At 41.5% G+C, this 11,140-nt stretch overlaps 1 long non-coding RNA gene across 1 annotated transcript in view; it reads right to left on the reverse strand.

Annotated features, from left to right (window-relative positions):
- The window catches only part of LOC110302815, a 28,070-nt gene extending 18,774 nt beyond the window's left edge, over positions 1–9,296 (reverse strand). Inside the window, exon 1 of the long non-coding RNA XR_002378850.1 lies at positions 9,212–9,296. This is a non-coding gene — a long non-coding RNA (uncharacterized LOC110302815). The remainder of the gene's footprint in view (positions 1–9,211) is intronic.
- Between the last annotated feature and the right edge of the window lie 1,844 nt (positions 9,297–11,140).

Genomic DNA, 11,140 nt, shown 5'->3' on the forward strand with positions numbered 1-11,140 from the left:
GCGGGTGTTGTGGGTAGCTGGCGAGTGTCAGCCGACCCTGCGCCCCAGCTGCCCCGGTGCTTTTCTGACCGGAAGAGGGTTGTCCAGCCTTCAGATTTATGTGAATGCATAGAAGCTTTATGGCCACAGATTTAGCAAGAACTTAACACAGTTCATAAATGGAAAATAATTGGCTTATTTGAGGATGCATACAGAAATAAATAGGATAAAGCTACCTTCCAATTTTGTGCTAAAATTCCATTAGTATGTCTTAATTTAAATGTTTCTGACTTACTGATACTGTCACCAAGTATAGCCCTCTGAAGAATTTAAGGCAACTGTGGTGGTTTGAATATGCTTGGCCCAGGGAGTGGCACTATTAGTGTGGCTTTGTTGGCAGAAGTGTGTCACTGTTGGGGTGGGCAATGAGACCATCCTAACCATGTGGGAGCCAGTCTTCTCCTAGCAGCCTTCAGATGAAGATGAAGAACTCTCAGCAACTCCTGTACCTTGCCTGCCTGGACACTGCCATGATCCTGCCTTGGTGATAATGAAACTGAACCTCTGAACCTGTAACCCAGTCCCAATTAAATGTTGTCCTTAATAAGAGTTGCTTTGGTCAGGTGTTTGTTCACAGCAATAAAACCCTAACCAAGACAGTACTTATGATCAAACATGACGGTGACATTCTGGGACAGTGGGTCATTTAGGATACTACTGGATTTTCTCTCATGGGCTACCCCCCCCCCTTCTAGACAGAGTCTTACTATGTAACCTCTGTTAGCCTCAAACAAATGGCCATCTTGTTTCATCCTCCCATGGGTTGGGATTATAGGTGTATGGCACCATACCAAACTCTTTTAAGGGTCTTTGGAGCTTCTGAAGTCTCATTGGTGGTGCTTCCACACTCATGGATGTGGTGATTGCACAGCTGTAAGGTGGTGTATTAGTCACTTGTTCTGTTGGAAGTAAAATATTCTTACAGAAGCAACTTAAGAATGGAAACAACTTATTTTGTTTCACAGTTACAGGCTATAGTCTACCAGGGTGAGGAGGTTATGGTAGCAGGAGCCTGAAGCAGTCACATCCACTTTCCTGTCAGGAATCAGAGGGAGATAAGAAACATTGTCTTATAGCTTTCCCATCTTAAGTCAGTCCAGGTCACAGGCCCAGGGAATGGTGCCACTCTCTTTTTCAGAGTGGGTTTTCCCACCTCAAGCAACTCAATGCTATCCTTCTCAATGTACATGGATGCTTGCCACCTAGGTGCTTCCAGATAATGCCAAGTTCAGTCAACACTAACCATCACAGGCAGACCCTGTAATATAACCACAGATATGATGCCCCAGCCATTGCACAGTCAGTTATCAAGGAAGACTGAAAATAAATTAGTAGATTCAAATGGGAAAAAATGGAAACTGGGTTCCTGTCAGTTTCTTCAGGCCTTGAAGAAGGCTCATCTATGCTTGCTCTACAGGAGGCAGCATTGGGACACAGGAATGATCTCAAAGAGCATTGAAAGTAGGTCCTTTGGGAAAGTTTGTCTGGCTTGTGGTTTGAGGGGATAATTTCATTATGGCAGAGAAGGTATGGCAGTAGAGCTGGAGGCTGGCCCAGTCAGGAAGCTGAGAGCAATGATGGCTCACGCTCTCTTAATTCCTTCCTTTATTGGGCCAGCAGTATCCTTCCTTCTAATTAACCTACTACAAAAAAGTCTTGCGGATCCGCCCAGAGATTTGTTTCCAAGCTGATTGTAGCTCCTGTCCAGCTTCATAGTCCACATACACACCACACTGGTTATGGGGATTTGTTTATGTATAAAGCAGTAGCAATTTAAATACGAGTTTATGCTGTACTCTAGGAAGCTGTCCACTGTTGGTCACGTGGGATCAGCAGAACCATTAGTTTCCCAAGACAGAACCTGACAGCTGTTCTCCTGACCTCTGGGCATTCTGTAAACCTCACCACTGCAGAACAGAAGGCCCATGGGACTTGGGCAAGACAGTTATTAATTTGAGTTTCTGTCCCTACTAGCTATCTTGTTACATCATGTAACCTTTTCAAACCACAATTTCTTCATCTGTAAAGTTGGGTTATTAATTACTTCATTTTGGGGTTGTAAAGAGCGTTAGATAAAATAATGTAAGGCCATCAGTTCAGTGCTTAATACATGATAAAAATCTCAACAAGTAGTACAGTCCTGTTCACACAGCACCAGTTACATGATGCTTGGGGCCGAGTGAAAAGTGTAAATGTGATCTTCCTCTTGGTGCAGACCATGAAGGGAGCTGCCACCTCTCTCACAGCATCATGGTTGCTCACTCTCAGACCACTGTGAAATTCAAATTTATGGAAGAGGAGGGGGAGGGGGAGAGGGAGGGGGAGGAGGAGGAGGTGATGTTTATCCAGCATCATTTAAAAAACAGTGATTCTCAACCTGTGGGCTACAAACCCTTTGAGAGTTGTATGTCAGATATTCTGCATGCCAGATATTTATATTATAATCCATAACAGTAAAGTTATGAAGTAGCAAAAATAAATTCATGGTTGGGGGTCATCACAACATGAGAAACTGAAATAAAGGGTCACAGCATTAGGAAGGTTGAGAACTACTGATTTAAACCAATGCGTCCAACCCCAGATAGGTGTGACAGTGAAGTATGGAGAAGATTCAGAGACTAGACCTTTATGTCCAACATGAGTTGTTGGGAACGTGCAAACAAAGTACACAATGCTTAGTGGATTCTAGAAATATTTTTTTCCCACAAAGTCAAGGAGCTAGGAATTTTCTGTCCTGAGACTGCACAAAGCATTTCCTCTAAGAACTGTAAAGCCAGTGTGGAAAGAATGACTCTGCTGACCAGAAGCACAAGTTCGAATACTAAGTGCCCAGCAAAGCAAATGAACAGATGGTCCTTGGGCTTAAATGAAGACACCAAGCCACCAAACAACAGACCAGCCAAATGGAAATGTGTGCCCTCTAATTCAGTCATCAGTGTGGAGGCCAAGAGTTTGAGGCATAACATTAAGGCAAGTGCACAACCCTTCTCAGAACTGGGAGCCCCCAACTCCACAGATTGTCTGTGAAGCCAACCCAGATGAGCCCACCAAAATGTGGGTCAGCCTAATATGATTTTACCTCACATTGTTTTGTCTTGGAGTCAGGTCTGAAGATATGCAGGTTTTGACTTAAATGCCTTCCAAAGATAAGGCCCTCCCCTTCTCCCTAGAAGGCTGAGCATTAGGTTATTAACAGGAAATGGTGTTTTTAGATGATATTGGTAATGACAATACAGGTAGGAAACGTATTCCATCAGTTTTGGTTGCTGGTAACTTCTAAGACATCTTTAAAGATGATGTACAGTCTAATGTCTAGGATCCATGCCCAAGTGTTTCATGTTCTTTGGCAAAATAAGTTTAAATAACCACTATGTGATTTCTTTTTATTTGCAAGTACTACTGCTACTACTACTACTTCTACTTCTACTTCTACTAAAATTATCAGTAATAAACAAAAGAATATGGCAGTTTCCCTTCAGACGAGGCAGATTTCTAACCGTGGCTAAAATCGCTATTGATAGGAGTATCCCTCTTTTCATTCATGTAAGGAAGGAAGCTGCGTTTATTTCAGTGCCAAAAAATAGATATATTTTTAAAAACCTGAAAAAGTTATTTGCTATCTGATTTGTACATTTCTTATATTTATATAGATCAAACAAAGCTTCTCAAAGGACAATTCCATAGGGACAAGACAGACAACCGTTCTAAGGGTAAAAATGGCTCTGGAATCTTTGAATAAACTGTGTGTTCTTTCTGTCTGAAACACTTCACACTTTTCTTCTAGGAAAACAGACAGCCAAGAACAACAGCAGAAACAAACAAAAATTAAAACACCTACTCATGCTTTCAGTCTCAGCTGAATGCCATTTTTCTGATTCTTCAAACTAAATTCAGCTTCATGCTATCCAAGATCAACTTTTTAAAACTGCATGATTCTATCCATCATCAGACTCACCTCAGCTCCTTCATACCATGGCTATGTGGGTTTACTTGGACAATTCACACCCCTCCTCTGTGTCCATGTCCATGTCTGTGTCTGTCTGTCTCTGTTTCTCTCTCTCTCTCTTGTGTGTGTGTGTATGTGTGTGTGTGTGTGTGTGTGAGAGAGAGAGAGAGAGAATGTGTACTCTTAAGACAGGAATCTTGGAGGTTTTGTTGACTGCCTTATCCTGTAAATCTGATACAGTGCCTAAAACACGGAGTAACTCATTGCATATTTTTTGAATGGGAAAAGGCATGAAAATGGCCAAAGATATGGATGGTAGGAAAAAATCCTGTGTTCTACATTTACTAGAGACACTTCCAGTTACAAGTCACTGTGATTTCCTAGGAAATGGTACTTAAAGAAGTTAACACACATGTCCTTAGAAGGCCTCTGGCCTGAAAAAGGGATTAAAAAAATACTTAACAAAGAACAAACTAAGAAAAACATTTTCATGATACATTAGCTAATTCCTTGACTTCAGAACCATGGCAGCAGGAATGAATAGCAGGATTAGGCTGAGTTTCTTGGAATTGAGCTTGAGAGCCTTGCTGAATTCCTAGTGACCTAATACGGATGCTGTAAGAAGCTAGCCTTGCTGCTGAATTTATGAACAAAACAAGACAACCACATTATACTGATAACAACCAGCTCTCTCAAGAAATATCTCACCATGTTAGAGCACCTGAGTATTCCCTTACAGTAACTCCCTAAACTCCATGCCATGGTTGTCAGAGCAAATAGTCTGGTTCTTTTCGCCTGGTTATTTGACAATGAGTTCATGCTGTGTTTACAGAAATCCAGAGCCTAGGTTATGATAAAATACTGGCCGAATTCAATGTTGACAATGTGAAGTTTGGAAAGTTACTTTAAATTACATAGTTGAAGGCATAGCTCTTTAAAATGGACATTCATAAAGGAACATCTCCCCAGAGCAGAGCTGGGTGAGCTCGACAGGCTGGAAACCCAAGGATGTCAGGTAAACAGGGGAGAGAAAATCAGAAAACAAAGATGGGTCCACTCTTGCTCAAGATTCTGACATCAAAATCCAGCACCTGGGTGTAACCAGCAACAACCTAGGAGCAGGCAGTCAGCACCAGTCAGAACAGGAACCAAAATGTCTCCACAAACAAGATAATCCTGTAAAGGGCCATAAAAAAAAAAAAAAAAAAAAAAAAAACAGGCTCCAGGCAGCTCAGGAGGTGTTTGGGTCTCCAGTATACTACAGCACACATGGGTCATATACCCCATAACAACAAAAGAGTCTTCCTATGACTGTGTCTCCTGCAAATTTCTCCTGCCTCTTACTTCGCTCTTTCCTTGGCTACCATTGAGTGCCCAATACTGACAGTGGCTAAGTTGGCCTGGCTAAGCACACCTACAGCCTTGGGCAGGTGAGCTATCCTCCATCTCAATAAACATCTCTCTCAAGGAGCTACAGCTAGTATCCACTCACTGCCCTTCCCTCCCCAGTGAATCTGGACATGCTGCCTTGCTGTGCACTTGGCAGTTGGACTTGTGACATGCTTGTGGCACCTCTCCTTAATGCTCATGGGTGAGTGCCACCTCTGAAGACTGGTGTCATTAGAGTTGGATTGTTAGGTTGTTAGCTTTGTTGTGAGTTATTTCCTCTTTTTATGTGTGAACAATAAATTGTGCACTTGGAGACACTGGATTGTCTGTTTCTCTGTGACACATAATTCCTGTTCAAGACAGGACACAGGATAGGTCTATGAACATATAACACTGGAGGACAGAACTGGAGTTCCATGAGGGCCCTGTATATCACAGCAAGGCAATGTATCGCTTTGAAAAAAGAATTTTCAAATAATCTGGGCCACTTACAGCTCTAACCCCAGCACTGGGGATTGTGGGGCTGAGTTTTAGGCAGTCTGAGACCTTGTCTTAAGAAACAAAAGAAAAACAGGAAGGTGTTTTTCTACCACAGAGTTGCTGAACAAAGCAACTTCTAGACACGGTAAGATACTGTGCGTTAACAGGATCTGGATGGGCCTTTATGGGAACTGTGCTTACAGTAGATAAGAATTTTAGAAGATATATTTTAATTTTTAATTATATGTGCATTTCTGGGTATAAATGCCCATAGATCCAAATGGGCTTGAATTCCCTGCAACTGAAGTTATAGGGAGTTATGAGCAGCCTGATATGGTTCCTGGATCCCTCTGAAAGCAACACTCACTTGTAACCACCATCTCTAACCCCTACAATTTGCAATTAAGATTACTTTCAATTCTATAATTTTTCTAGTATTCTAGTGCCTAAAGGAGTGGACTATATATGGATTTTTATCAAATGGTGGTCATTCTCAATGCCTCAAACTTCTATACTAAAATATATAAAGCACAAGGGCAGAACCTATTTTTTTTCTCTCTTGCCTTGGTAGATAAATCAGCTTCTCGATTTCACCCTTTACCCCACCACATCTGGAGGTCATTAAGTTCACTTATCAACTTGAGAAGCTCTGTGTCTTTACATACCATCTGGATCACCAAATGCTGCTGGAGACCCAAATTCATTTATCAACTGGAGAAGCTCTGGGTCTTTTTTTTTTTTTTTTTAGATATTTTGCTCTGGGTCTTTACAGACCATCTAGCACCTGATACTGCTGGAGACCCACCTTCACTTATCTTCAGAACCTCTGGGTCTTTACAGACCATCTATCACCCAATACTGCTGGAGGCCTGCATCGGCACAGTATTCTCTCACCTCTGTGACATCCCACCTTTCTCATTTCCTCCCATTTCTGTCAGCCTGTGGACACTACTTCCTTTGCCTACCTCTGAAATGTGACATTCTGGCAAGTTGAGTCCTGATCTCCCTCTACCCCCAGCTATTTCCAAGGCTTCACTGATCCTCTATGCATTGAACTTGTGACTCTGGATCATAGACCTTGAGGTCTCTGGCATGGACTCCACATCCAGACTTCCCACTACCTTGCCTTCTCTTGGAATGTTGCTACCGATGACCTCATAGCTCCTCGCCTTTCTGATATCTGCTTTTGGCCATATCCAAGATTTCAGGGATTTGTCTTCTTGGCTGCTCAAACTGCAGACCCAGGTCTCTCTTTCTGTGTTTACTAATGGATGATGTCTATTCTGAGTACAGAACACTTTCCATTTTACCTCCTTTCTAACTGCATGAAGCCACCATACCTCTCTATTCTGCATTACCCTTGACTACTAGCTTTCTCATCTAGGATACTGGTGTGGGCTTATAAAACTAATTTCAATCCTTTTATGACATTAGGCCATATGACAGTTAATTTTTAAAAGTTGGTTTTTGTTGTTGTTGGTTTTTTTTCCTTTGTCTTTTTACTTAAGACCCTCTAATAGGTCCTATTGCCTTAATAATAGAATATAAACTCCTAAAAACCACATATAAGACTTGTTATAACCATGTGAGTTTGGCTAGATGTATCAGGATATACCTTTAATCCCAGCACTCAGGAGGTAGAAGCAGGTGAGTTTGAGGCCAGCATGGCTTATATAAAGAGTTCCATGTTTAGCCAGGGCTACAGAGTGAAACTCTGACTCAAACAAACAAGCATGTCAGTCAGTGTCCTCATTGTCACCTGTAGTTTGTTTCACATCAACGGCATTTGTACATAACTTCATAAATATTTGTTTCCTTCTCAAGCTCTTTCTGTCCTTCCCTATGTCCCTCCACCCCTTTCCCATATGACCAGACTAGCACCATTGTGCCAAAGCAGACTCAGACTTCAGCATTTAGAGGCTCATTTTTCTGTAACCACTATCTCTACACTGACAAATGATTGCACTCAGCATCTGGAGGCTTCTGACAAATGAGATAATGACAGCCCAGGGAAGGTACCATTGACTCCGGGAAGGGTTCTGTTATTAGAAAGAAAAGAAAAGAAAAAAAAAAGGAACATGCAGAAAATTATTTGACAAATGAAAGCTTTGACTGTATTTTGATTGATTCTGGGAACAATGTCTGTGCTCTGAAGAACAAAGGGATTGATTAGGTGATAGTTAGGGTAGGTTGCTTTGTTTTCAGTGCTGGGGAAGAACCCAGCATACAACCACAAGCATACAAGACAAGTGCTGAACCTCTGAGTTACAGCTCCAGTCACCGGCTCTTTTTTAAAACACAGTAAGAGAAAATCTTGGTGTTTTGAAAGTACAAACCTTTCTCAGGATGTTCTCATATCAAGAAAGATTCCACAGCCTTGCTTGTGAAGTAACATTAACAATTTCCTTGAGGTAAAAGCCTATTCTATTGGGAATTTATAAATGTGCTCAGGGAATACATATTGTAAATAACCTTGTTATTTCATTTTACTAACACACTCTTGAATTTCTCAAGGTCTATTCTAATGATATAATACACAGCATGGGAAAGACCTTTTCTTAAACTCTAGATCTTAGTTGTTTATCATAAATTAGCTTTACTGCATGGAAATATTTTACATATTTTGTATGCCTAGAATAAAGGAAAGGACAGCATTATCTTTTTTTTCACAAATTATAGAACAAAGATTTTCCCCCAAAGGACATTGAAAATCACTGCTGATGTCAAATCTGTGCAGGCAAGGATCAACATCTTGTATGTCAACGTCACCACTGACTGAGTGTCACAATAGAGTAAGAGAAATATCCCAGGAAAATGCCAAGACAAGGAAGTTGACAAAGATTTTGGCTTGGGTGTCTGGGGATAAATATCAGTTGATAGAGTGCTCTCCCAGCACAGAAGAGGCCCCAGGTTTTTTCCCCAGTACTGCCTGTGGACTTAGCATGCAGGACATAGGGGTGGAACAATTGGACATGCAAGGTCATGGATGATTACACAGTAAGTTGGGGGCTATATGATACCATGTGTGTGTGTGTGTGTGTGTGTGTGTGTGTGTGTGTGTGTGTGTGTNGTGTGTGTGTGTGTGTGTGTGTGTGTGTGTGTAAGAGAGAGAGAGAGAGAGAGAGAGAGAGAGAGAGAGAGAGAGAGAGAGAGAGAGAACAGGATTGAGGAAATTCCCCATTAGAGAAAGGGTAGTTCTTTTAAGTATCTGTTCTTATTTCTAATCATGTTATGGAGAAATCCCTCAAATAGAGCTTATATTTTTAATTTTTAAAAAAGATTTATTTTATGTGTGTTTCTTCCTTTTTACTAAATGTATACTCTTATTATACAATATATACTTTATTACAGTTTTACCTTCCTGTACTCCACTCAGTTCCTCCCCACCTCTTCTTCTATCTGGTCCACTCCCCTTCCATCACTCTTAGAAAAGAACAGGTTCCTAAGAAATAACAACAAAACAAAATAAAATCTAATAAGACGTTAAAACAAAACTATCACATTGAAGTTGGACAAAGGCAAATCAACAGAAGTTAAAGAGCCCCCCAAGAGAAGGTAGAAGTAGAGACCTACTCAATCCATACACTCGGGAATTGCCACAGACCCTCTTGGTCTCTTGTCTGCGTAGAACGGGTCTCTGGTTACAGGTGGACAAGGAGTCAGTGAATGAATGACAGACAGATGCAACACAGGAGATTGTGTAGAATCTGAATGTATTGTCACAAAGTGAACAAAAGTCTTATATAATACAGAAAATAAAGGGGGTAGGATGTCACAGCAGGCAAAGTACATTGAAGTTACCTGAAACAAAACAAAGGAATGACTTCAAAAGGACTTACAGGAACTAGGTAATATTTACAGTAAAGATAAAACAGCCCTGCCTAGGGTCAGCTAATGACAGGTAAGGATTTCAAACCCTAGTCACAATTTGTGATACTCCTTTGAGCCTTGTGAAAGCTAGCACCAGGGGGTTCTGCTCTAGCAGACCTTCTCATGAATAATGCAATACCACCCCCACCCCCCATTTCCTAGGCCTTGATAAATTCTTGTATGAGTGTAACTTGGCTGTTCTTTTAAGTATCTGTGGGGAATCTTCTTTTGTCAGAAGAATTCACCAACTTGCTTCTAATATGCAATGTAACCTGCTATACCTGGTTGTAATGAAGATTCCTGTCTCAGTGGGATTCCCTAACTCTTACAAGGTAAACCCACCTATTAGGTAGGCCATTGTATATTCCCTTGTTTGGGTAAGACTGGCTACTGTCCTAAGTAATCACTCTGCAGACTAGCCCTGAGCTATTCTAGCTCTGTTCTTTGTAATGCCTAATTAGTTTCACTGTCTCTACTAGAAGTAAATTTGAATGTTACTGAATAGATAACCTTCTTACTGAATTCCTACTGAATCCCAAGTTTGTCAGCTTCAAGGATTTTCTGGGATGTTGGAACACTGGCGAAGGCTTAGCTATGCCAGAATTCAATCTTAAAAGGCACCTATAATAAAATAATACTAAAAGAGAGCACGTGGATCCATACACCAGACTAACTCGGGGATAGAATATGAGTATACGGGTTATGAGAAAGCCAAGGTTCCAGGAGGTGAGTTTCTCTGAAACTCTTTGCCTCCTGAGTGCTTCCAGGCTTCTGAGCCTGTCAAACAGACTACACTGGAGTGTGCATAGCAGGGAATCCCATAAAAACACTAAACTGCCAGGCAGTAGTGGCCCATGCCTTTAATCCCAGCACTTGGGAGGCAGAGACAGGTCAATTTCTGAGTTTGAGACCAGCCTGGTCTACAGAGTGAGTTCCAGGACAGCCAAGGATATACAGAGAAACCCTGTCTCAAAAAACAAACAAACAACCCCCCCCCCCAAAAAAAAACCCAAAAACCCTCCAGAACAACAACAACAACAAAACCCCCACTAAACTGAAAGCTACAACATATATGTAGAGGACCTGGTGCAGACCTATATAGGTCCTATGTATGTGCTACTTTAGTCCCTGTGAATTCACATGAACTTTGCTCGTTGCTTTAGAAGGCCTTGTTCCCTTAGCATCCTCTATCCCCCTCAAGTTCTTACACTCTTCCTGCCTCCTTGCCTCGGGTTCCCTGAACCCTAAGGAGAGGGATTTGATGGAGAAATTTTGTCTAGAGCTGAGTGTTTTAAGGTCTCTCACTCTCCACATAATGTCTGGCTGTGGGTCTCTGTATTTGTTCCTATTTGCTGCAGGAGGAAGCCTCTTGGATGATGACTGAATAACAGACTGGTCTGAGTGTAGCAGAATATC

This window comes from Mus caroli, chromosome 10 (assembly GCF_900094665.2).
Source record: "Mus caroli chromosome 10, CAROLI_EIJ_v1.1, whole genome shotgun sequence".
Lineage (NCBI taxonomy): Eukaryota > Metazoa > Chordata > Mammalia > Rodentia > Muridae > Mus > Mus caroli.